The 26348-nt window shown below is 47.8% G+C and overlaps 1 protein-coding gene across 4 annotated transcripts in view; it reads right to left on the reverse strand.

The window, feature by feature from the left end:
• RNF167 (ring finger protein 167) overlaps positions 1-20231 on the reverse strand; it is a 36233-nt gene extending 16002 nt beyond the window's left edge. For 2 of the 4 annotated variants that reach the window (XM_084806924.1, XM_084806922.1), the window contains exons 1-2: positions 20107-20231; positions 18188-18314 (exon numbers count right to left, since the gene is read on the reverse strand). The gene's annotated coding sequence lies outside the window, so the exon portion shown is untranslated. The remainder of the gene's footprint in view (positions 1-18187; positions 18315-20106) is intronic. The other 2 variants (XM_084806923.1, XM_084806920.1) reach the window with 1 other exon arrangement.
• Positions 20232-26348: the final 6117 nt, after the last annotated feature.

The raw sequence follows: 26348 nt of genomic DNA on the forward strand, positions 1-26348 counted from the left end.
TTACGATGCCTTTATGACACTGAGTTAAAGCAAGGGTCCCCAGTCTTTTGGGGTCTTTCGAACTCAAATGAACATGGTGTTGGAGGGCAGCCCTTCACTTTGCAGCATGCCAGCCTCCCGGGGTGTTCTTTTTCTTAATAAAAATGAGGAAGGGCGGGGAGCCTGGCAGGCACCAGGAGAAGGGTCCGTGGGCACACCGGCATCCACAGGCACCACGCTGGAGACCCCCGTGTTAGAGTGTATCTATTACTAGTCTCGTTATATCATAAGCCACTTTGTGGAGGCTCATTTGCCTGGAAAAGCAGGAGATAAATACTTAAAGAAATCAGCAGAGTTTCTGGAGCATGGCAAAAGAGGGCCTTGTGAAAGTAGGCCTGACTAGGCCTCGTAAGTAGTTTGGTTCAGGCGGGGTGTTTGATGGGATTGACAGTGTGTGCGTGTGCGTCTGTACGCGTGTGCGTGTACGCACGCATTGTGACCATGGGAAGGTAGTTATAATTTGCTCATAAGCAAGAAATTCCTATCCACCTAAGTAACTCATCCCTAAAGATAAGAAGGCCGCTGTGCTGATAAGACTGTGCTGAGTACTAATTGGTTTCTGAGCATGCGTAGTATGTTTTTCTTTGTTCTCCTACTTTCAGTCTGTATAAATGCATCCTGTTTCTTTTGTGGTGAGATACACAGTTATATCTGTCTCTCCCACGGCCATGATGTGCTTTAACAAATTTCTGACTGTTCAACCTAAGCTGCCTTGGATATTTCCTTAATAATTTGGTGGTGTGACTTGGATCCCAAATGCTGGGGAGAATCGAACCAATTTGGACCGCCATTCACTGAACATCCCAGAAGTGCTCACCAAGATAAGAGCCCTTTTGAAATCTCCAAGTCTGGGACTCAGTGTGGGGCTGGCTGTGGGACGATTCTGCCTTGGCTGATGGGATACCGCCTTTAAAGAGACGGTAATTTAATTAATTTAATTTAAGCACTTGGTAAGTTTTTGATTTTGTTTGTTTTGGGGGGTTACAGAGGTCCGTGGGATATGGCGTCAGGTGAATGAGAGTTGTCTTGTGTGAACTGAGGAAAAGACTAGAACGACAGTTGCCTGGTATGAATTGAGGTAAAAAGAAACAGTGCAAATTATAGTCGCTGGAGTGCATTTTCCTCATTCCCTCCATGGTATGAGCTGGCCGACAAGGCATGGACCTCCCGCACAAATCATTCCTGAATGAACGGAGATTGCAGTGAGTATCCCGACCTTTCTTTCACTCTCTGCCATGGTATGAGCTCCCTAGACCGTGAGTGACTGATCGTGCCTCCAATTCAGTGAGAGTCGGTCTCTGACTGTACCTTGGCATTTGGCAGTGCTTTTTGTTTCTTGCAGCCTGTGGAGACCTCCTGATTGTTTTCCTGTGTGCCCCTGTGTGAATTAAGGATGGGGTCGGAGTCTTCCAAAGAAATTCCGTAGTCCCAAAAGGGATGCCTTCAATGTACATGCACAGGAATTATGGACCTAAGACCTGCACAATTTGGACAAATGGAACTTGACCCGTCCAAACAATTTCCCTTGGTTGAGACCTTTGATTTGGACAGAATTGTGCATTTAAAGGGAGCCTTGGAATCACAAGGTCCAAGATGGCACAGGCTCAATGAGAATGCATCCTTTGACTGGTATGTTGAGACGTCAACAACAACAACACAAGTCCCCTAAGTCCCGGGGGTTGGAGTCTTAAGGACTCCCCAGAAAAACTGAAAGACCAGGTCAAATTTTGAAACGTCAAAAAAGCCAATTTTTTTTTTAGAAAAAGAGTGATCAGTGTGGTGAGGTGGCTAGAGGGTTGGACTGAGAGTCTGGAGATCCGGGTTCTAGTCCCCACTTAGCTATGGAAGCTCACTGGGTGACTTTGGGCCAGTCACAGACTCTCAGCCCAACCTACCTCACAGGGTTGTTGTTGTGAGGGTAAAATGGAGGGGAAGAAGACTATGTACGCCACCTTGGGTTCCTTGCAAGAGGAAAAAAGGCAGGATAGAAATGTAATGAATAAATAATAATGATCACTTGTTAAAATCCTAATTGTGCTAGCATGAACCAACTCATGCAAGTTATTTTGCCCCAAGAAGTGAGCACTAGATTAAAGGAACAAGCAAACTGGCCAAATCAAGAACCAGCTGATCTTAATACTTTAGACCAAGCGCGCATCAGACGCTGCAGAAACTGATTAGGCTATTTTTTTTTAAATCATCAATTGTAAGCAAAACAAAAGTGAGACTACAACAGACTACATGGATTGTCTAAAGACGTTTTTGAAAAAACACGTTGGCTATTGGGAGGTATAGAAATGAAATAAATAAATAAATAAATAAATAATATTCAAGCATCGCTGCCACTTTTCTGTAGCCAAACTGAGCATTAGAAAAATAAGTGTCCCCACCAGCCTGGCCACTTCACACCTCCCAGCCGCTACCCCCTCCCCGCTTCTCAAAACCTCTAAGACAGCCGAGAGGTTTGTAGCTTTTTCACAGAATCATAGAATAGTAGGGTTGGAAGGGGCCTACAAGGCCATCGAGTCCAACCCCCTGCTCAAGGCTGGAATCTCAAGTCAGAGCATCCCCGACAGATGGCTGTCCAGCCTCGTCTTGAACGCCTCCAGTGTGGGAGAGCCCACCGCCTCCCTAGGGAATGGGTTCCATTGTCGTCTTGCTCTAACAGTCAGGACGTTTCTCCTGATGTTCAGCCGGAATCTGGCTTCCTGTAACTTGAGCCCATTATTCCGTGTCCTGCACTCTGGGATGATCGATAAGAGATCCTGGCCTTCTTCTCTGTGACAACCTTTCAAGTACTTGAAGAGCACTATCATATCTCCCCTCAGTCTTCTCAAGGCTAAACATCCCCAGTTCTTTCAGTCTCTCTTCACAGGGCTTTGTTTCCAGTCCTCTGATCATCTTTGTTGCCCTCCTCTGAACCCTCTCCAGTTTGTCTGCATCCTTCTTAAAGTGTGGTGCCCAGAACTGGACACAGTACTCCAGATGAGGCCTAACCAGTGCTGAGTAGAGGGGAACTAGTACTTCCCAGGATTTGGAAGCTATCCTTCTATTAATGCAGCCCAAAAGAGCATTTGCCTTTTTGGCAGCCACATCACATTGTTGGCTCATATTCAGCTTGTGATCGACAACAATTCCAAGATCTTTCTCGCTTATACTGTTGTTGAGCCATGTATCCCCCATCTTGTAACTGTGCATTTGGTTTCTTTTTCCTAGGTGCAGAACTTGGCATTTATCCCTATTCAATGTCATTCTGTTGTTTTCTGCCCAGCGCTCCAGTCTATCCAGATCACTTTGAATTTCGTTTCTGTCTTCCAAAGTATTAGCTTTCCCACCCCATTTTGTGTCATCTGCACATTTGATCAGCATTCCCTGCACCTCCTCCTCCAAGTCATTCATAAAAATGTTGAAGAGCACTGGGCCCAGGACTGAGCCCTGCGGTACCCCACTCGTTACCTCTCCCCAGTTCGAGAAGGTCCCATTGATAAGCACTCTTTGAGTCCGGTTCTGTAGCCAACTGTGGATCCACCGGATCGTTGTTTCATCTAGCCCACTTTGAGCTAGTTTGCTCATCAGGAGATCATGGGGCACTTTGTCGAAAGCTTTGCTGAAGTCGAGGTATATGATGTCTACAGCATTCCCACGGTCCACAAGGGAGGTAACTTGATCAAAAAATGAGATCAGATTCATCTGGCAGGACTTGTTCTGGACAAATCCATGTTAGCTTCGAGTAATCACAGCATTGTTGTCAAGGTGCTTCCAGATGGATTGCTTGATCATCTGCTCCAGAATTTTCCCAGGGATTGATGTCAGACTGACTGGTCTGTAGTTCCCAGGTTCCTCCTTTTTACCCTTTTTGAAAATAGGGACCACATTAGCCCTCCTCCAGTCATCTGGCACTTCCCCTGTCCCCCATGATTTCTCAAAGAGAATAGACAGCGGTTCTGAGAGTTCTTCTGCCAGTTCCTTTATTACTCTAGGATGCAGTTCATCTGGCCCTGGAGATTTGAACTCATTCAAAGGAATTAGGTGTTCCTTGACCATATGCCTATCGATGTCAAGCTGCAATCCTGCCCCTTCAGCCTGCACTTCACCTTTGCCAGGGGGGTCATAGACCCTCTTTTGGGAAAAGACTGAGCCAAAGTAGGAATTGAGCACCTCTGCCTTTTCTTTGTCATCTGTTATCGTTTTGCCATCCTTATTTAATAGCTGAACCACCATTTCTTTCCTCTGCCTTTTACTATGCACGTAGCTGAAGAAAGCCTTTTTGTTGCTTTTAGCATCCCTCACTAACCTCAGCTCGTTCTCAGCTTTAGCCTTCCTGACACCATCCCTGCAATTCTGTGCTATCTGCCTGTACTCTTCCTTTGTTGCTTGGCCTTCTTTCCACTTCCTATATGTGTCCTTTTTTGTTTTCAGGTCATCCCTAAGCTTTTTGTGAAGCCACATTGGCTTCTTCTGTTGTCTTCCACCTTTTCTTCTTGTTGGAATGGTTTGTGATTGTGCCTTGAGAATTTCCTTTTTTAAAAGCTCCCACCCATCTTGGATTCCTTTTCTCGTTAGCGTCGCTTGCCATGGGACCTTACTGATCATTGTGCCGAGTTTATTAAAATCAGCTTTCCTAAAATCCAGGGTACGCGTTTGACTACACTCGGTTTTGCTTCCCTTAGAACCAAGAACTCAAGTGCAACATGGTCGCTTTCCCCCAGAGTTCCTGTAAGTGCTACCTTACCCACTAAGTCATCTCTGTTGGTTAGGATCAAGTCAAGGATAGCCGATCCTCTAGTTCCTTCCTCTACTTTCTGTAGGAGAAAGTTATCCGCCACACAAGTCAGGAATTTCCTGGAGGGGCCATGTTCCGCAGAATTTGTCTCCCAAGAAATAACGGGGAAATTGAAGATCCCCTTTTCTACTACATCATGCCTCCTTAAAACATTGTCTATTTGCTTTTCAAAAGTTTCATCCTCGTCTTCTCCTTGGTTGGGTGGCTGGTAGTTGACTCTGACCACCAGGTTCCTTTTATTCTTTGCTCCATGTATTTTGATCCAGATGCTCTCGATGGGCCTACCAAGCTCATCCTCCTGTATTTCTGTGCATAGGTATGTCTTTTTCACATACAGGGCAACCCCACCTCCCTTTCTGTTCCTCCTGTTCTTTTTGAACATGTTATATCCTTCAACTGCTGTATTCCAGTCATGAGAGTCATCCCACCAAGTCTCAGGTACACCTATCAAGTCATAATTTCCCTCCTGTATTAAGAGTTCAAGTTCGTTCTGTTTGTTTCCCATACTCTGGGCATTAGTATGTAGACATCGAAGACCATGTGCTTCATAGCCTGGCTTTCTTCCTACATGTGTCTGAATACTATTACTGGGTGCTATCAGAGCTGTTCTCTCCATTGCAGTACATGCGCCTATGTCCATTGTTACCCCCAACATTACATCTCCCTTCCCCGTAGGATTCAGTTTAAAGCCCTCCTGATGAAGTTCTTCATGCTGTGGCCAAACACATTCTTCCCAGCCTTTGTGAGGTGCAACCCATCCCTAGCCAACAGCCCATCTTCCAGGAAGTATAGCCCGTGGTCCCAGAATCCAAATCTCTCTCGTCGGCACCACCTTCGTAGCCAGGCATTCACCCAGAGTATTTTTTGTTCCCTTTCTATCCCTCTTCTAACTACTGGAAGGATGGATGAGAAAACTATCTGGGCCCCAAAGTTCTTGAGTTTCCTTCCCAAAGCTTCAAAGTCTGAAGTGATTTCTCCGTAGCTATGCTTGGCGGTATCATTTGTTCCCACATGGATGAGAAGAAAGGGATACCTGTCAGCGGGCTTTATGAGTGCAGGCAACCTTTCAGTCCCATCTCTAATCCGTCCTCCCGGGAGACAACATACCTGGCGAGTCCACGGGTCTTCGCGACATACTTGGGTCTCGATCCCACGCAGCCAGGAGTCTCCCACTACTACCACTCTTCTCTTCTTCTTCTTGTAGGCCTGGGTTTCATCACCTCTGTTTGACTGACCTTCAGCCTCTTGCTCACTCTCAGTAGGTTCCCCTGTGATTCTTCCTCTGCAGGCTGTCCTCCAGTCTCATCCGCAAGTACCTGGAATCAGTTCCACAGCTCCACTGCTTCCACTGGTGCAGAGTGGCGTCTCGTTCTTCTTCTCCTGTCACCCTTTTCCAAGGAGTATCCTTTACTCCATTTTTCTTCACCTCAGCAGTTCCCACTTCTGCCTCATCTTGCTGTTGCTCTTCAAGCTTCTGGTCTTCCCTTTGCTGCTGTAGTTCCCCCATTCTGTCCAAGAACTCTTCGTGTTCTCTTATTCCCCAGAGGGTCGACAGTCGCCGCTCCAGTCCACTTACTTTTTCTTCCAGCAGCGTGATCAACTTGCACTTGTTGCAGGTGTAGGCCATGTTGTTCTCAGGCAAGAAAACAAACACTGCACACACCTTGCAGGTCACCACCACTGGAGAGTCTTGTCCTTCCATAGCCTCTTTTCCCTTTTTGTGTCTAGCTTTGTGATTGTTCTAGAATAGCCTGTGCCTGTTCCTCTACTCAGTAGAGGTTAAAAGCAGAGTCCCACTTGTGTGAAAGTGTGTGTTACAAGACAAATAAGTTGGAAAAAGTTAGTTAAAAAATAAAATAAAATAAAAAATGAAAAAAAATGTTAGGGGCCTCCCCTGCCGAACATTTCTTTCTATTGACCAGAGACCTTTTGGGTACACTTGGTTGCACTATCTTTGTTCCCTGACAGAGTATATTCAGATATTCCCGAGCTACTTCCCTGGTCTTCCGAAGCTGAATCTGCTTCCACTGCTCCAAAACAAGCACTGTTCTAAAACTGGGGCCCTTTTCTTATAAAAAAATTCTTGTGCTCTTAGTATGTTTACCGAAAAGCATGGAAATAAAAACTGACCGGTAACATATTACAAGACTTTCCTTGATTCTGCAGCCGCTGCCTTCCTTGTTCAAGCCTCTGAAAATATTGTGCTATGTTCTCCTTTAACTCTTTGTGTACCTCAGTGGCAGCTCTTCTACTTTCAGCAAAGACTCAGCACCTGTCTCAATCATGCCTCTTCAGGTATGACATTTTGCTTCTCTCTAGCAGTTATGTTACAGTGCAACGTTGTTCCACTCCAAATCCTGCTTCTTTGCTGCCTGATGCTTCTGAAAGTATCCCTTATGATTCTTTAGAAGTGGCTGAGCACCTAGCAAAGCCACGTCCAGACTTGTCAGATGAGCCACTGACTAATGTAGATTGTGTATATTTTGTGGACGGGTCTTGTCAAAGAAATGCTAAAGAGAGATGCTGCCTGTACTTCCCATATTGTAATAGAACAAAATTATTTTGCCTAACTGTTGTTGTTCAGTCGTTCAGTCGCGTCCGACTCTTTGTGACCCCATGGACCATAGCACGGCAGGCCTTCCTGTCCTGCGCTCTCTCCCGGAGCGTGCTCAAGTTCATATTCATTGCATCGGTGATGCTATCTAGCCATCTCATCCTCTGCCGCCCCCTTCTCCTTTTGCCTTCAGTCTTTCTCAGCATCAGGGTCTTTTCCAGGGAGTTTTCTCTTCGCATTAGGTGGCCAAAATATTGGAGCTTCAGCTTCAGTATCTGTCCTGCCAATGAGCACTCAGGGTTGATTTCCTTTAGGATGGACTGATTCGACCTCCTTGCAGTCCAGAGGACTCGTAAGAGTCTTCTCCAGCACCACAGTTCGAAGGCATCAATTCTTCAGCGCTCAGCCTTCCTTATAGTCCAGCTCTCACAGCCATACGTTGCTACTGGGGAAACCATAGCTTTGATTATATGAATCTTTGTCAGCAAGGTGATGTCTCTGCTTCTTACTATGCTGTCCAGGTTTGCCATAGCTTTCCTCCCAAGGAGCAACCATCTTTTAATTTCATGGCTACAGTCAACGTCTGCGGTGATCTTGGAGCCCAAGAAAATAACATCTGTCACTGCTTCCGTTTCTTCCCCTTCTATATGCCAGGAAGTGATGGGGCCAGATGCCATGATCTTAGTTTTTTTAATGTTGAGCTTCAAACCAGCTTTTGCACTCTCCACTTTCACCCTCAACAAGAGGCTCTTTAGATCCTCTTCGCTTTCTGCCATTAGGGTGGTATCGTCTGCATATCGGAGGTTGTTGATAATTCTCCCAGCAATCTTAATTCCGACCTCTGATTCACCCAACCCGGCGTTTCTCATGATGTACTCTGCATATAAGTTAAATAAGCAGGGCGACAATATGCAGCCTTGTCGTACTCATTTCCCAATTTTGAACCAGTTGGTTGTTCCATGTCTGGTTCTTACTGTTGCTTTTTGTCCCTCGTACAGGTTTCTCAGGAGACAGGTAAGGTAGTCTGGTATTCCCATCTCTTTCAGAATTTGCCACAGTTTGTTGTGATCCACACAATCAAAGGCTTTAGCGTAGTCAATGAAGCAGAAATAGACGTTTTTCTGGAATTCTCTTGCTTTCTCCATGATCCAGCGAATGTTGGCGATTTGATCTCTAGTTCCTCTGCCTCTTCAAAACCCAGCTTGTACTTCCTTGCCTAACTGTACTTCTGCTTAAGTGGCAGAACTTTTCACCCTCTCTAGGGCTACTGCCTTATTCCTTTCAGCAATAAGCCAGTCTCCCATGGCAACTTTTGAAGATGTTGCACAACTCCAAAATCAGGCCCAAATGTTGAAAAAGTAGAGACTGGCTGGTTGTCCTCAGTACACTGACCATTTGTGGCACTCCCTGGATGGCCACCTAGTAGCTCCCATGGTCCTTCTTCCCCACCTTGTAGTAGCAGATAAGAAGGGTAGAGTCGATTGAGTCAATCCCCTAAAAGGTGAAAGTGCCACAATGATTTAGATCAAGCAAGCTGCATAAATGTGGATAGTGTTTAATGTACTCAGTAACTTTGTTTTTGCTTTTAGAGAAAATGTCTTTATATCTGTATTTGTGGCTATGGTTCTTGCCATGTGAGAGTGTGGGCTTTTTATTCCTCTTAGTCATCAAATGCCTGTCCTTTGAGTCTGCTAGACAGATTGTCCTATATGCCACCTAAAACTTACAATAGCATCAGCTTCTCCCATGTAAAAATCAAGACGCAATGACTGTGTGCGACTGGCAATAGAAAGTGAGTGCTGGATGAGGACCATCTGTATGGTCATGTATTAGCTAATGTGTTTGAAGATGAATTGTAGCTTAGGCTCAACCTTCTGTGTATACCAGTAAGCGTTCCTTCTCAGAGAAGAAAATGCAAGCTAAACTGAACGTTTGTTGAGGGATGCTGCATGTGCTAGAATGATGCTGTCGAGAATGAGATTTTAAAGTGATCTAAGTAAGTGTGAACTTTTATTGAAAGTCACTGGTGAGATATTTTTGTACACTGAGGTAACAGTGGATTTGAAATCCTATGTGTTGTGCATTGTCCCATTGTTGCGTTGTTATTTTCTTGCTTTGTCTTTTTGTTTTGTATGTAGCCTAACAAGCTTAATTATAAATGATTTGTTTTAATTGTTTAATAAACAACTGCATATAGAATCTGTGAGAATTCAAGGGAGGAGTGTGTTAGATTGTTTCAAAAAATAGCAAGCAGTCAGGTGTGAATTTGTCCAGAATCATATACAGTAATAATGCAGTAATCATAGAATCATAGAATCATAGAATAGTAGGGTTGGAAGGGGCCTACAAGGCCATCGAGTCCAACCCCCTGCTCAATGCAGGAATCCAAGTCAGAGCATCCCTGACAGATGGCTGTCCAGCCTCGTCTTGAAGGCCTCCAGTGTGGGAGAGCCCACCACCTCCCCAGGTAATTGGTTCCATTGCCGTATTGCTCTGACACTCAGGAAGTTTTTCCTGATGTTCAGTCGGAATCTGGCTTCCTGTAACTTGAGCCCATTATTCCGTGTCCTGCACTCTGGGATGATCAAGAAGAGATCCTGGCCTTCTTCTCTGTGACAACCTTTCAAGTACTTGAAGAGCGCTATCATATCTCCCCTCAGTCTTCTCTTCTCAAGGCTAAACATGCCCAGTTCTTTCAGTCTCTCTTCATAGGGCTTTGTTTCCAGTCCCCTGATCATCTTTGTTGCCCTCCTTTGAACCCTCTCCAGCTTGTCTGCATCCTTCTTAAAGTGTGGTGCCCAGAACTGGACACAGTACTCCAGATGAGGCCTAACCAGTGCTGAGTAGAGGGGAACTAGTACTTCCCGGGATTTGGAAGCGATGCTTCTATGAATGCAGCCCAAAATAGCATTTGCCTTTTTGGCAGCTACATCACATTGTTGGCTCATATTCAGCTTGTGATCGACGACAATTCCAAGATCCTTCTCGCTCGTAGTGTGGTTGAGCCACGTATCCCCCATCTTGTAACTGTGCATTTGGTTTCTTTTTCCTAGGTGCAGAACTTGGCATTTGTCCCTATTAAATGCCATTCTGTTGTTTTCTGCCCAGCACTCCAGTCTATCCAGATCACTTTGAATTTTGTTTCTGTCTTCCAAAGTATTAGCTATCCCTCCCAATTTTGTGTCATCTGCAAATTTGATCAGCATTCCCTGCACCTCCTCCTCCAAGTCATTAATAAAAATATTGAAGAGCACTGGGCCCAGGACTGAGCCCTGCGGTACCCCACTCGTTACCTCTCCCCAGCTTGAGAAGGTCCCATTGATAAGCACTCTTTGAGTCCGATTCTGTAGCCAACTGTGGATCCACATGATCGTTGTTTCATCTAGCCCACTTCGAGCTAGTTTGCTCATCAGGATATCATGGGGCACTTTGTCGAAAGCTTTGCTGAAGTCGAGGTATATGATGTCTACAGCATTCCCACGGTCTACAAGGGAGGTGACTTGATCAAAAAATGAGATCAGATTTGTCTGGCAGGACTTGTTTTTGACAAATCCATGTTGGCTTCGAGTAATCACTGCATTGTTGTCAAGGTGCTTCCAGATGGATTGCTTTATGATCTGCTCCAGAATTTTCCCAGGGATTGATGTCAGACTGACTGGTCTGTAGTTCCCAGGTTCCTCCTTTTTACCCTTTTTGAAGATAGGGACAACGTTAGCCCTCCTCCAGTCATCTGGCACTTCCCCGGTCCTCCATGATTTCTCAAAGAGAATAGACAGCGGTTCTGAGAGCTCTTCTGCCAGTTCCTTTATGAATCTAGGATGCAGTTCATCTGGCCCTGGAGATTTGAACTCATTCAAAGTAATGAGGTGTTCCTTGACCATATGCCTGTCGATCTCAAGCTGCAATCCTGCCCCTTCAGCCTGTACTTCGCCTTTGCCAGGGGGGTCATAGACCCTCTTTTGGGAGAAGACTGAGCCAAAGTAGGAATTGAGCACCTCTGCCTTTTCTTTGTCATCTGTTATCATTTTGCCATCCTTATTTAATAGCTGAACAACCATTTCTTTCCTCTGCCTTTTACTATGCACGTAGCTGAAGAAAGCCTTTTTGTTGTTTTTAGCATCCCTCGCTAACCTCACCTCGTTCTCCGCTTTAGCCTTCCTGACGCCATCCCTGCAATTCTGTGCTACCTGCCTGTACTCTTCCTTTGTTACTTGGCCTTCTTTCCACTTCCTATATGTGTCCTTTTTTGTTTTCAGGTCATCCCTAAGCTTTTTGTGAAGCCACATTGGCTTCTTCTGTTGTCTTCCACCTTTTCTTCTTGTTGGAATTGTTTGTGATTGTGCCTTGAGAATTTCCTTTTTTAAAAGTTCCCACCCATCTTGGACTCCTTTTCTCGCTAGCATTGCTTGCCATGGGACCTTACTGATCATTGTTCTGAGTTTATTAAAATCAGCTTTCCTAAAATCCAGGGTACGCGTTTGAGTACACTCGGCTTTTGCTTCCCTTAGAACCAAGAACTCAAGTACAACATGGTCGCTTTCCCCCAGAGTTCCTGTAACTGCTACTTTATCCACTAAGTCATCTCTGTTGGTTAGGATCAAGTCAAGGATAGCCGATCCTCTAGTTCCTTCCTCTACTTTCTGTAGGAGGAAGTTATCCGCCACACAAGTCAGGAATTTCCTGGAGGGGCCATGTTTTGCAGAATTTGTCTCCCAACAAATATCGGGGAAATTGAAGTCCCCCATTACTACTACATCATGCTTCCTTAAAACATTGGCTATTTGCTTTTCAAAAGTTTCATCCTTGTCTTCTCCTTGATTGGGTGGCCGGTAGTAGACTCCGACCACCAGGTTCCTTTTATTCTTTGCTCCATTTATTTCAACCCAGATGCTCTCGATGGGGCTACCAAGCTCCTCCTCCTGTATTTCTGTGCAGAGATATGTATTTTTCACATACAGTGCAACCCCGCCTCCCTTTCTGTTCCTCCTGTTCTTTTTGAACAAGTTATATCCTTCAACTGCTGTATTCCAGTCATGAGAGTCATCCCACCAAGTCTCAGTTATACCTATCAAGTCATAATTTCCCTCCTGTATTAAGAGTTCAAGTTCGTTCTGTTTGTTTCCCATACTCTGGGCATTAGTATATAGACATCGAAGACCATGTGCTTCATAGTCTGGCTTTCTTCCTACATGTGTCTGAAGACTATTATTGGGCGCTATCAGCGCTGTTCTCTCCATTGCAGTGCATGCGCCTACGTCCATTGTTACCCCCAACATTACATCTCCCTTCCCCGTAGGATTCAGTTTAAAGCCCTCCTGATGAAGTTCTTCATGCTGTGGCCAAACACATTCTTCCCAGCCTTTGTGAGGTGCAACCCATCCCTAGCCAACAGCCCATCTTCCAGGAAGTATAGCCCGTGGTCCCAGAATCCAAATCTCTCTCGTCGGCACCACCTTCGTAGCCAGTCATTCACCCGGAGTATTTTTCGTTCCCTTTCTATCCCTCTTCTAACTACTGGAAGGATGGATGAGAAAACTATCTGGGCCCCAAAGTTCTTGAGTTTCCTTCCCAAAGCTTCAAAGTCTGACGTGATCTCTTCGTAGCTCCGCTTGGCGGTATCATTCGTTCCCACATGGATGAGAAGAAAGGGATACCTGTCAGTGGGCTTTATGAGTGCAGGCAACCTTTCAGTCACGTCTCTAATCTGTCCTCCCGGGAGACAACATACCTGGCGAGTCCACGGGTCTTCGCGACATACTTGGGTCTCGATCCCACGCAGCAAGGAGTCTCCCACTACTACCACTCTTCTCTTCTTCTTCTTGTAGGCCTGGGTTTCATCGCCTCTGTTTGACTGACCTTCAGCCTCTTGCTCACTCTCATGCAGGTTCCCCTGTGATTCTTCCTCTGCAGGCTGTCCTCCAGTCTCATCTGCAAGTACCTGGAATCGGTTCCACAGCTCCACCGCTTCCACTGGTGCAGAGTGGCGTCTAGTTCTTCTTCTCCTAACTGTCACCGTTTTCCAAGGAGTATCCTCTACTCCATTTTTCTTCACCTCAGCATTTCCCACTGCCTCATCTTGCTGTTGCTCTTCAAGCTTCTGGTCTGCCCTTTGCTGCTGTAGTTCCCCCATTCTGTCCAAGAACTCTTCGTGTTCTCTTATTCCCCGGAGGGTTGACAGTCGCCGCTCCAGTCCACTTACTTTTTCCTCCAGCAGCGTGATCAACTTGCACTTGTTGCAGGTGTAGGCCATGTTGTTCTCAGGCAAGAAAACAAACATTGCACACACCTTGCAGGTCACCACCACTGGAGAGTCTTGTCCTTCCATAGCCTCTTTTCCCTTTTTGTGTCTAGCTTTGTGATTGTTCTAGACTAGCCTGTGCCTGCTCCTCTACTCAGTAGAGGTTAAAAGCAGAGTCCCACTGGTGTGGAAGTGTGTGTTACAAGACAAATAAATGAAAAAAAGTTAGTAAAAAAATAAAATAAAAAAGATGTTAAAAAAAATGTTAGGGGCCTCCCCCTTGACCTCCCCTGCCGAACTCCCCTGGCCAACTCCTGTTTGCTCCCCCTGTCCGCTCGCTCTGTTCGCTCGCTCTCTGGGAGCTTGCCTGCTTCTGTAGTCCCTGGACCAGCTGGAGCAGCTTGCTCTGCTCTGCTCTGCTCAGCTGGGAGGCGGGAAACAGCTAATCAATAGCACAACTACACTGATTTGCTAAAAAGTTATCAAATTTTCATGATTTTAGAGTTTGTTCTCACAGCTGTATTCACATAGAGTGAAAGCCACGTTTTTCCTACTCACAGAAGCTAAAATAATGTACCGTACTTGCTCTTCACACTGTGTGCCTTCTAAATGATAAGGAATGCTTCTTTCTGTACTTAAAAAAAAATTATTTTGCTGCCAAAAAGAAAGGCCTTGGTGAAGGTGGGCCAGCAGCGTGTGTACTTTCTGACAGTTTTCTAACTTAGTGAGACTTGTTGTATAAAATCCTTGGTGAATTAGCCTGTTATCTGTTCTCAGTCTAAGAGAAAGAAAGTGCACTATCTGCTCAGATAACCAGCCCCAGAGTATGGCACTCCATCACTCCCCTGGAAACCAGAGTGACTGAACCTGTGTAAGCTTTCTTTTAACATACAAATAGATTTCATTCAAATGAAGAAATGTTGTTCTTTTAAATATGTATTAGTAGTCGTGTGTACAAAGCTCTGCAAATTCAACAGCATTTCCAGTGCCCCTACCATCCCCAGCCAACAGGGCTAGTAGAAAAAAAAGAAAGAAGTCTTAGAAGAACAAATTAGTCAAAATCTGTGCTAAAGCTGGACTTAAATGGCCAGATGCTCTACCTTTGGCCCTGATAAACATACGTGCCACTTCACACCGACAAACTGTGCTCAGTGCCCATGAGATCCTTATAAAGAAGCCCATGAGACTCCTGTCTTCAGCACCTATTAAAGAACATCTTACTAATGTGCATTTAACGGATGAGACTGTGTTGAACTATTGCCAAGCATTAATGAAGTGTGCGAAGGCTTTCCACTCACAGGTTAAAAAGTGCTTCCAGACATTCCTACAATGCAGTGTCACAACCAGTAGCTTAGAGATTGAGTCTCCAACAAAGTCCATCAGAAGAAGTCTTCCCTTGGGCCTCAGGGGAAAAGATCCTATCAAGTGCTGTTGACTGCCCACACTGCTTGAAGCTGCAAAGACTGCCTACCTAGATCTAGGAGTGCACGAAAGCCACTTACCTGGTCTCGCAGCTTTTCGTGGTGGGGGGGAGGCGCTTTGCTGCTCTCCCCCCGAAGTTCAGGCTGGGGGGGGGAGGCTTCCCGCCTCGCCCGGCCGAAATTCAGGCCGGGGAGGAGGCGCCTCGCCTCACCCGACCGCGAAATAAAAAGTTTAAAAAAAAAACAAAAACACCCCCGTGATAGGCTACGAGACGATTTACGTAGCCTATCACGGCTGGCTTTGCAAATCTAGCCGTGATAGGCTACATTAATCGTCACGTAGCCTATCACGGGGGCATTTTTTTTTTTACTTTTATTGGAATGGCGGCGGTGGCAGCCGGTCGAAAGATCGGCTGCCGCCCCCGCCCCTGACGAAGACCCGACGAACCGCCGCCGGGAGGGACATTCGGGAAAGGTAAGTCCCGTCCGGGGGGGGGGGGGGGGCGGAGAATTTCTCTCCGAAACTTCTTCGGGGGGCCGAACACATTGGCGCTCGGCCCCCCAAAGTTTCGGGGAGAAATTCTCCGCCAACCCTAACTAGATCCCTACATCCACTGCAAGAAAATGCTGCCCCCTGGAGACGACGTGCCCCAGAAACAGACAATGCTAGATGTGCCCTAACACAGAATTCATCAGCCCTTTAAGTCATTTTGGACCCGAAAGAGAAGAACATCTCTGGTCGCCATTGTAGTACTGGCTTGTTGCCCTTTTTCCTGCTATTGCATGAGAACTTCTTAGACTTTTGGCATTTGGCCTCCTCTGGATTACAAAATAGCCACCTCTACAGGACCAGTAGTGAGCCAAGCACTTGCTGACGAGGTGAGCATAAGTCTAGCAGTGAGGCTAGTGCCTGCTAGTGAAGAGTTGTCTCAGCCTCCACCAGAGGCACACTCTCGTGATGCGGCCCACCTGCATCCTGCGCCTGCTTGACATCTTTAGTTGCATTAAAGCAAAAAACACTTTCCCGAAAGTAGTGAACCAGATTCAAGTAGACTTGAATGTATCCAGCTGCTAGATCTGCAGCCATGTGCCAGTCCATGCTCATAGAAGCATACCAATGATTCCAAATCCACAAAATGGGACTACCAGAAACAGCCACCTAGCAAGATGTGCAATGTAATAAGCATAATTGTTGTTAGTATTGTTTTGTTCCATGAGATCATTGCTTTGATTAAATGTTGTATCAAATTCCTTACAAAAACTATACACAAAGCTGAACTGCACCAGATGGTCAGTAGAATGCAAAGAGAAATGTGAAAAGAACAGAAAGACGGCAGTAAAGAGATTGATAACAATACAAGCATAGATGGTGAGCCTGATAGACTCAAAGGGGGGATTGTGAAAGTAGGCTTGACTAGGCCTCGTAAATAGTTTGGTTCAGGCAAAGTGCCTGATGGGGTTGAGTGTGTCTGTGTGTGTGCGTGACCATGAGAAGGTAGTTATAATTGTGAAGACCAAGAGGGAATGTTTTATCATTTATGGTGGACTTGTAAAAAAGCTATTTTGGAAACGAATACAGTCTTTAGCTCAAAGAATATTGAAGACTACTATAGAACTAAAGTCAGAAACTTTTTTATTGGGACTAACAGATAAACATGTAAAAGCGAAGGGGGGAACCCTCTTTCTCTACATGACAACAGCTGCAAGGTTATCGTATGCACAAAAGTGGAAGAATGAAACATTACCAACTGTGAGCGAGTGGATCATGAAAATGATAGAACTGGCAGAAATGGCAAAACTTACTATTATAATTAAAGAAGGGTCAACAACTAAATTTATGTTAGATGGGAAACCTTTTATAGAATTTGTACAAGAAACAGAGAAAAATGATATCTATGTGGATTTTGAACTTTGAGATGGTTGATTCTCTTTTTTCTGCTGTTGTTAAAATTAGGAGAAAGGGGATAATGTCTGTGAATTCAATGTATGATATACAACTAAGATAAGAACTAGAGAATAATAATAATAAACATTTGTTGTGCAAGGGGAGCCAAAGGTAGATATCTTACAAGATATTTTAGTGTATGTGTATCGTTGTTGTGTTTCTGTTGTTGTTGTGTTTTGTTTCTTTAAAAAAAATAAAATCAAAAAAAGGTAGTTATAATTTGCTCATAAGCAAGAAATTCCTAAGTTCCACCTAAGTAACTCATCCCTAAAGATAAGAAGGCCACTGTTCTGATAAGACTGTGCTGAGTACTAACTGGTTTCTGAGCATGCACAGTGTGCTTTCCTTTGTTCTCCAACTTTCAGTCTGTATAAATACATCCTGTTTTCTTTTGGGGAGAGAGACACAGTTTTGTCTGTCTCTCCCACAGCCGTGATGTACTTTCATAAATTTCTGGCTGTTCAACCTAAGCTGCCTTGAATATTTCCTTAACAGCTCTTACAGAGCAGAGTTTTGCAGGTAGCTCAAACAAGTAAACAAAGCCACAAACTGAAGGTTAGCCCCCACCCCTAAGGCTCCAGCCAATCTTGCCCTCCCAGCTCCAAATCTGGCCAGTGACAGCCTCCCTGTCCTTAGCAGTGAATCATACAGTGACCTTTTCCTCTGTCCTGCGTGGCTGTACCTGCCTTCTGAGCCAAGCAGGGCTCACTCACTGGTGCGGGACGGGACCTGCCAAGCCTAGGCACCAACTGCACCAAAAGGCCCGGGCTGTCACTAGATAAGGCCCGACCAAAGTCCTGGGCGGGATTCACCACTGCTACCTGGAGCAGAACTATCCAGGGTGAAACAGCTGGGATAAGAGGGTGGGGAGGGTCAGGTGAAGGGGCCAGGAAAGGGCCCTTCACTGCCCCCGAGAGGGAAGCAGGGAGACCTCCACACACAGCTGCTGGAAGAACTGCCCTTGGCACACTCCTGCTCTTCTAGGTATAATCCAAGCCAGTGGTGGGGAAGGTGTGGCCCTCCCGATGTTGTTGGGACTGCAGCTCCCATCAGCCCCAACCAGCATAGTCAATGGTGAGGGAGGATGGGAGTGGCAGTCCAACAACACTGGGACAGCCACACATGCCCTGTCCCTGGTCCACGTCCGCACAACACAATGTTCCATCCCTCCATGCATCCATCCAGCCATCCTGGCCCAATTACTCACCCTAACCAACACGGAGGGGAGTCCCCACTCCAGTTAGAAGCTTGCGCCAAGAGGGTGGCCGGAGGGCATTTAGAGACCCCTGTTATCGGCATGGAATGATCTCCAGTACGCCTCTTCCATTTATGTTCTGTGTACGAAAGCAACACTTAGTGCAACAAGGTGGTGAGCCGCCTGTGAAAGCGCATGGCTGTCCCCGCGAGATCGAAGAATTCCGGTCACACGAACACCAAAAATATGAACTTTGCTGTGGGATGAAGGAAGGTGTTGCCCAGAAAATCTCACAGCACAATACGCCAGGCAGGCACAGAGCACTTTGTCTTTCCAAAGGACATTGCACGTCCTTGGAGCATTCAGATACCATGAACCTGAACATCTCTGTTGCTGAAGCTGTGACTTGTCGTGTCTCTCCTCCACCCACTCCTCGTCCCGATTCATTTTCTGCTGCTTGCAATGACTGTTGCGTTTCCTTCACATACGGCACACAGACACACACATGAGCACGTGACGCATGGTATGATGAGACATGGCAGCAGGGAGATGCCCCAGGACTGCCAATCCTCACATCTCCTCAAAGTCCCGGGCTCCCTCATACAGCCCTACCCATGCTGCTCGATACCCATGCTGCCTGGAAGTGCCCACCAGAACATCTGCACGACGCTTTCTCTCTCTCCCCCAACCCCTTCAAATCACTCCCCAAATGTGACCTTTTTTGTAAACGCTTTGCACAACTCACTCGTACTTCAGTTAACTGCAGCTAAGCCAAAGGACATTCAAAATTTCTGGAGCACTGCAAGAGAGGGGCTTATAAAGCAAATAGCTCCAGGTAGCTCAAACAAGAGAGCCAAGCCATAAACTGAAGGCTAGACCCTCCCCCAAACCAACGCCCAAGTACATCTAGCCAAAATAAATGCACATTCTTTCCCTGTTTATCAGAGGCTCCATTCCGCCCCCCTGCCCTCTTCCTTTGTTGTCCTTTGTGTTGAATTGCAAACTGCAAGCCCTCTGGGGCAGAGAGCTATCCCTTGCACTTTGTACAGCAGGGTCAAACAAAACTGGAGAACATCCAAAATGATCCAATGGAATAGAGATGAAGTATCAGGATGCTGCTATGTGGCTTTACTCCAAGAAGTAGCCTAGTGGGCTCCTTCTTGAAATAAAACCACCCATTTTGTCAGCAGCTCGGGACTTTGTGGAGCAGCCTCCCCCCGCCCGCCACCCCCCAGAGGAGCTGGAGCCCAACTCCCTTCAGGGCGGAAGCTGCGGTCCAGCGCACCTGGCGGGAGCCGGGGCCAGGGGGGCTGATGGAAAGCGTCACGCTCGCTGATGCGACAGCGACGAGGCGGGAGGCCGGAGCGCGGCTTGCCCAGGCACAGCCTCAGGCCCGAACATGGCCCCGCTGTTCCCGGCCCGAAAGGCCGCGGCGCACGGGCGCTGGAACTCACGCCGAGGCGGCCGGCGGGCTGCTCCCTGCGGGCCAGAGGGGCACGGAGAGGCGCGCGCTGGCGCGAGGCCGCCGCGCGACAGGGCCCTGGGCCGCGCGCGCGGAGCACCGCTGCACGCGGCGCCGTGGCGCGGCCTGCGGGAGGGCAGCGGCGCTCGCACGGGCCCGGGCTCGCCCTCGGGGCCCGCGGCAGGCGCGCGCGCTCGGGGCCGGGCGTCCCAGCGCCCACGCCGCGGGCCGCGGGAGGCCCGGCGAAGCCGCTCCGCTCACGTTCTGCCGCGGGCGGGGGGAGCCGCCGCGGCGCACTCCCGGCCGGCCGGCGGCCCCTCTCCGGGGGGGCCCGATGCGTGCGCGCCCGCCCGCCAGAACGGCCCGCGGCCCCTCCCCGGAAGCGAGCCCCCCGCCGCCCGCAGAGCGACCCCGGCCCGGGGGAGCCGGCGCGGCGCGGCCTCCCCGCCCCGCTCGCTCGCTCACTCACCCGCAGGCGGCTGCCGAGGGCGCGGTCCGCGGGGCGCCGAGCCCTGCCGTGCGCTGGCCGGGCGGGTCGCGGAGGGCGCCTCCGCGGGCGGCCTGCTGTTTACCACCCCTTCGCGCGACGTGGCCGGAGATCTCGCGAGAGACGGGCGGTCCAGCAGGGTGCGCGGGCCGGGCACCTCCCCGCGGGAGGGGCCTGCAAGGCCATCGAGTCCAACCCCCTGCTCAGTGCAGGAATCCAAGTCAGAGCATCCCTGGCAGGTGGCTGTCCAGCCTCGTCTTGAAGGCCTCCAGTGTGGGAGAGCCCTCCGCCTCCCTAGGTAACTGGTTCCATTGTCGTATTGCTCTGACAGTCATGTTTTTCCTGATGTTCAGCTGGAATCTGGCTTCCTGTCACTTGAGCCCATTGTTCCGTGTCCTGCACTCTGGGATGATCAAGAAGAGATCCTGGCCTTCTTCTCTGGGACAACCTTTCAAGTACTTGAAGAGCGCTATCCTATTTCCCCTCAGTCTTCTCTTCTCAAGGCTAAACATGCCCAGTGCTTTCAGCCTCTCTTCATAGGGCTTTGTTTCCAGTCCTCTGATCATCTTGTTGCCCTCCTCTGAACCCGCTCCAGTTTGTCTGCATCCTTCTTAAAGTGTGGTGCCCAGAACTGGACACAGTACTCCAGATGAGGCCTAACCAGTGCTGAGTAGAGGGGAACTAGTACTTCCCGGGATTTGGAAGCGATGCTTCTATGAATGCAGCCCAAAAGAGCATTGGCCTTTTTTGTAGCCACATCACATTGTTGGCTCATATTCAGCTTGTGATCAACAACAATGCCAAGATCCTACTCGCTTGTCGTGTTGGTGAGCCACATATCCCCCATCTTGTAACTGTGCATTTGGTTTCTTTTTCCTTGGTGCAGAACTTGACATTTATCCCTATTCAATGTCATTCTGCTGTTTTCTGCCCAGCGCTCCAGTCTATCCAGATCACTTTGAATTCTGTTTCTGTCTTCCAAAGTATTAGCTACCCCGCCCAATTTGGTGTCATCTGCACATTTGATCAGCATTCCCTGCACCTCCTCCCCCAAGTCATTCATAAAAATGTTGAAGAGCACTGGGCCCAGGACTGAGCCCTGCCATACCCCACGCATTACCTCCCCCCAGTTTGAGAAGGTCCCATTGATAAGCACTCTTTGAGTCCGGTTCTGTAGCCAACTGTGGATCCACCGGATCGTTGTTTCATCTAGCCCACTTTGAGCTAGTTTGCTCATCAGGAGATCATGGGGCACTTTGTCGAAAGCTTTGCTGAAGTCGAGGTATATGAAGTCTACAGCATTCCCACGGTCCACAAGGGAGGTAACTTGATCAAAAAATGAGATCAGATTCATCTGGCAGGACTTGTTCTGGACAAATCCATGTTGGCTTGGCATAATCACTGCATTGTTCAAGGTGCTTCCAGATGGATCGCTTGATCATCTGCTCCAGAATTTTCCCAGGGATTGATGTCAGACTGACTGGTCTGTAGTTCCCAGGTTCCTCCTTTTTACCCTTTTTGAAGATAGGGAGAACATTAGCCCTCCTCCAGTCATCTGGCACTTCCCCCGTCCTCCATGATTTCTCAAAGAGAATAGACCGCGGTTCTGAGAGTTCTTCTGCCAGTTCCTTTATGACTCTAGGGTGCAGCTCATCTGGCCCTGGAGATTTGAACTCATTCAAAGGAATTAGGTGTTCCTTGACCATATGCCTATCGATCTCAAGCTGCAATCCTGCCCCTTCAGCCTGCACTTCACCTTTGCCAGGGGGGTCATAGACCCTCTTTTGGGAGAAGACTGAGCCAAAGTAGGAATTGAGCACCTCTGCCTTTTCTTTGTCATCTGTTATCGTTTTGCCATCCTTATTTAATAGCTGAACCAACATTTCTTTCCTCTGCCTTTTACTATGCACTTAGCTGAAGAAAGCCTTTTTGTTGTTTTTAGCATCCCTTGCTAACCTCAGCTCATTCTCAGCTTTAGCCTTCCTGACGCCATCCCTGCAATTCTGTGCTACCTGCCTGTACTCTTCCTTTGTTCCTTGGCCTACTTTCCACTTCCTATATGTGTCCTTTTTTGTTTTCAGGTCATCCCTAAGCTTTTTGTGAAGCCACATTGGCTTCTTCTGTTGTCTTCCACCTTTTCTTCTTGTTGGAATGGTTTGTGATTGTGCCTTGAGAATTTCCTTTTTTTAAAAGCTCCCACCCATCTTGGACTCCTTTTCTCGTTAGCGTCGCTTGCCATGGGACCTTACTGATCATTGTGCTGAGTTTATTAAAATCAGCTTTCCTAAAATCCAAGGTACACGTTTGACTACACTCGGCTTTTGCTTCCCTTAGAACCAAGAACTCAAGTACAACATGGTTGCTTTCCCCCAGAATTCCTGTAAGTGCTACTTTACCCACTAAGTCATCTCTGTTGGTTAGGATCAAGTCAAGGATAGCCGATCCTCTAGTTCCTTCCTCTACTTTCTGTAGGAGGAAGTTATCCGCCACACAAGTCAGGAATTTCCTGGAGGGGCCATGTTCTGCAGAATTTGTCTCCCAACAAATATCGGGGAAATTGAAGTCTCCCATTACTACTACATCATGCTTCCTTAAAAACATTGGCCATTTGCTTTTCAAAGGTTTCATCCTTGTCTTCTCCTTGGTTGGGTGGCCTGTGGTAGACTCCCATCATCAGGTTCCTTTTATTCTTTGCTCCATTTATTTTGATCCAGATGCTTTCAATGGGGCTACCAAGCGCATCCTCCTGTATTTCTGTGCAAAGATATGTATTTTTCACATACAGGGCAACCCCACCTCCCTTTCTGTTCCTCCTGTTCTTTTTGAACAAGTTATATCCTTCAATTGCTGTATTCCAGTCATGAGTCATCCCACCAAGTCTCAGTTATACCTATCAAGTCATAATTTATCTCCTGTATTAAGAGTTGAAGTTCGTTCTGTTTGTTTCCCATACTCTGGGCATTAGTATATAGACCTCGAAAACCATGTGCTTCATAGACTGGCTTTCTTCCTACATGTGTCTGAAGACTATATCAGAGCTGTTCTCTCCATTGCAGTGCATGCGCCTACGTCCATTGTTACCCCCAACATTACATCTCCCTTCCCCGTAGGGTTCAGTTTAAAGCCCTCCTAATGAAGTTCTTAATGCTGTGGCCAAACACATTCTACCCATCCTTTGTGAGGTGCAACCCGTCCCTAGCCAACAGCCCATCTTCCAGGAAGTATAGCCCGTGGTCCCAGAATCCAAATCTTTCTCATCGGCACCACCTTCGTAGCCAGTCATTCACCCAGAGTATTTTTCGTTCCCTTTCTATCCCTCTTCTAACTACTGGAAGGATAGATAGGAAACTATCTGGGCCCCAAAGTTCTTGAGTTTCCTTCCCAAGGCTTCAAAGTCTGACGTGATCTCTTCATAGCTCCGCTTGGCGGTATCATTTGTTCCCACATGGATGAGAAGAAAGGGATACCTGTCAGCGGGCTTTAGGAGTGCAGGCAACCTTTCAGTCACGTCTCTAATCTGTCCTCCTGGTAGACAACATACCTGGCGAGTCCACAGGTCTTCGCGACATACTTGGGTCTCGATCCCCACACAGCAAGGAGTCTCCCACTACGACCACTCCTCTCTTCCTATTGTAGGCCTGGGTTTCATTGCCTTTGTTTGACTGACCTTCATCCTCCTGCTCATTCTCATGTAGGTTCTGCTGTGATTCTTCCTCTGCAGGCTGTCCCCCAGTCTCATCCGCAAGTACCTGGAATCAGTTCCACAGCTCCATGCCTTCCACTGGTGCAGAGTGGCGTCCAGTTCTTCTTCTCCTGTCACCCTTTTCCAAGGAGTATCCTGTACTCCATTTTTCTTCACCTCAGCATTCCCCACTTCTGCCTCATCTTGCTGTTGCTCTTCAAGCTTCTGGTCTTCCCTTTGCTGCTGTAGTTCCCCCATTCTGTCCAAGAACTCTTCGTGTTCTCTTATTCCCCGGAGGGTCGACAGTCGCCGCTCCAGTCCACTTACTTTTTCCTCCAGCAGCGTGATCAACTTGCACTTGTTGCAGGTGTAGGCCATGTTGTTCTCAGGCAAGAAAACAAAACATTGCACACACCTTGCAGGTCACCACCACTGAAGAGTTCTGTCCTTCCATTGTCTCTTTTCCCTTTTTGTGTCTAGCTTTGTGATTGTTCTAGAATAGCCTGTGCCTGCTCCTCTACTCAGTAGAGGTTAAAGCAGAGTCCCACTGGTGTGGAAATGTGTTACAGGACAAATAAATGAAAAAAAGTTAGTTAAAAAAGAAAAAAAAATGTTAGGGGCCTCCCCCTTGACCTCCCCTGGCCAACTCCTGTTTGCTCCCCCTGTCCGCCCGCTCTGGTCGCTCGCTCTCTGGGAGCTTGCTTGCTTCTGTAGTCCCTGGACCAGCTGGAGCAGCTTGCTCTGCTCTGCTCTGCTCAGCTGGGAGGCGGGAAACGTACCCAAGAGTTTCACAAGGCAAAGAAGTGGGATGTTCTTCAATGGCCAAGTCAGTCACCTGATCTCAACCCAATAGAGCACGCTTCTCACTGAAGACAAGACTGAAGGCAGAAAGACCCACAAACAAGCAGCAGCTGAAGGCAGCTGCAGTAAAGGCCTGGCAAAGCATCTCAAGGGAGGAAGCTCAGCATTTGGTCATGTCCATGGGTTCCAGACTTCAGGCAGTCATTGACTGTAAAGGATTTTCATCCTGGTATTAAAGGCAATCCTTAAGTTTGAAATGGTGTTGGTTTGTTCCATTACTTATGAGCCACCAACGATGGGGATGTGTGTATGCCACTGGCTGTGCTTCCTGAATGGTTAGTGCCCCACTTTTGCCAAACCCCTTGAACTATAGCTGGAAGTCCTGACTTCGCTCCCATCTGGGTGTGCTTCCTTTCAACTTCAGTGTGGTGGTGTACAGAGGCCAATTGCCGAAACAGTTATCCTTGTTCCAATATTTCTGGCCCTGACTTTTCCTCCACAAATTGTCTAATCTTAAAGCCATACAAGTTGGCAGCCATGATCACATCTTGTGAAAGCGAATTCCATCTTTTAACTGCGCTGTGTGAAGACGCAAGTCCTGCCTTTGATCCATCCTGAATCTGTCTCCCACAGGATGACCCTGCTAGGTTCTAGTATGACAAGAGAGGGAGAAAAATGTCTCCCTCTCCACACCAGGCATCACTTTGGACACCTCTATCCTGTCTCCCCACACTCGCCCTTTTTTCCTAAGCTAAACAGTACTAGATCATAGAATCATAGAATAGTAGGGCTGGAAGGGGCCTACAAGGCCGTCGAGTCCAACCCCCTTGCTCAATGCAGGAATCCAAGTCAGATGCAGGAATTCAAGTCAGTTGCATTGTTGCAACCTTCCCTTGTAGAGGAGCTGCTGCAGCCCTTTGGTCACTTTAGTTGCCCTTTTCTGTACGTTTCTCAAGCCTACAATGTCCTTTTTCACACACTCTCCCACACTGGAGGCCTTCAAGACGAGGCTGGACAGCCATCTGTCGGGGATGCTCTGACTTGGATTCCTGCCTTGAGCAGGGGGCTGGCCTCAATGGCCTTGTAGGCCCCTTCCAACCCTACTACTATTCTATAAGAACTGTACACAGTATTCCAAGTGTGGCCGCACCATAGATTTGTGTAAGGGCAGGATGATACTGGCAGTTTTATTGGCAAGTATGAAGGCAACAGGGGTCCCACTCTGTTGCCCTCCCCCCATCACCTTCCCCACATTTCCCCATGAAATAGTCCTGGACTCCTCCTGAGAGGGAAAGGTGCCCAAGCCCATACTAATTTTGGCTTGTCCTTTGCTTATGAACAGCGCAGAAGTGAGAGAGAACCTTGGAGAATAACCCTGACAGCGGGGCCTAACCTTGTTTGTCCGGCTTCAGTGAAGGTGGCCATAACGAGCCAGGGAAGGCTTGGCGGGTGGGCTTGAGAGCCCAGCCTTCTGGATGCCTCCCTGGTGGAGAGAGGCCTGGCAGGCGGCCCCTGTGGGGAGCAGATGGGGGATCCATAATCAGCCTTGCCAATGACGTGCTTGAAATGGGGCTTCTGGGGTCCTGGTTTCCTGAGGGTTTGTGCGGGGAGCCAGGTTCGTGCCCGGCCTCTTCCCTCTGCGGCGCGGACATGGTGACCTGCTTCCACGCCCGTGGCTGCGCATCGGCCTGCGTTCCATCCACGCCCTCGCCAAGGAACGCGGAGGGCCGAAGGCCTCGGC

Source organism: Heloderma suspectum, chromosome 6 (assembly GCF_057233095.1).
Source record: "Heloderma suspectum isolate Gila_16-S chromosome 6, 16-S_ref, whole genome shotgun sequence".
NCBI lineage: Eukaryota > Metazoa > Chordata > Lepidosauria > Squamata > Helodermatidae > Heloderma > Heloderma suspectum.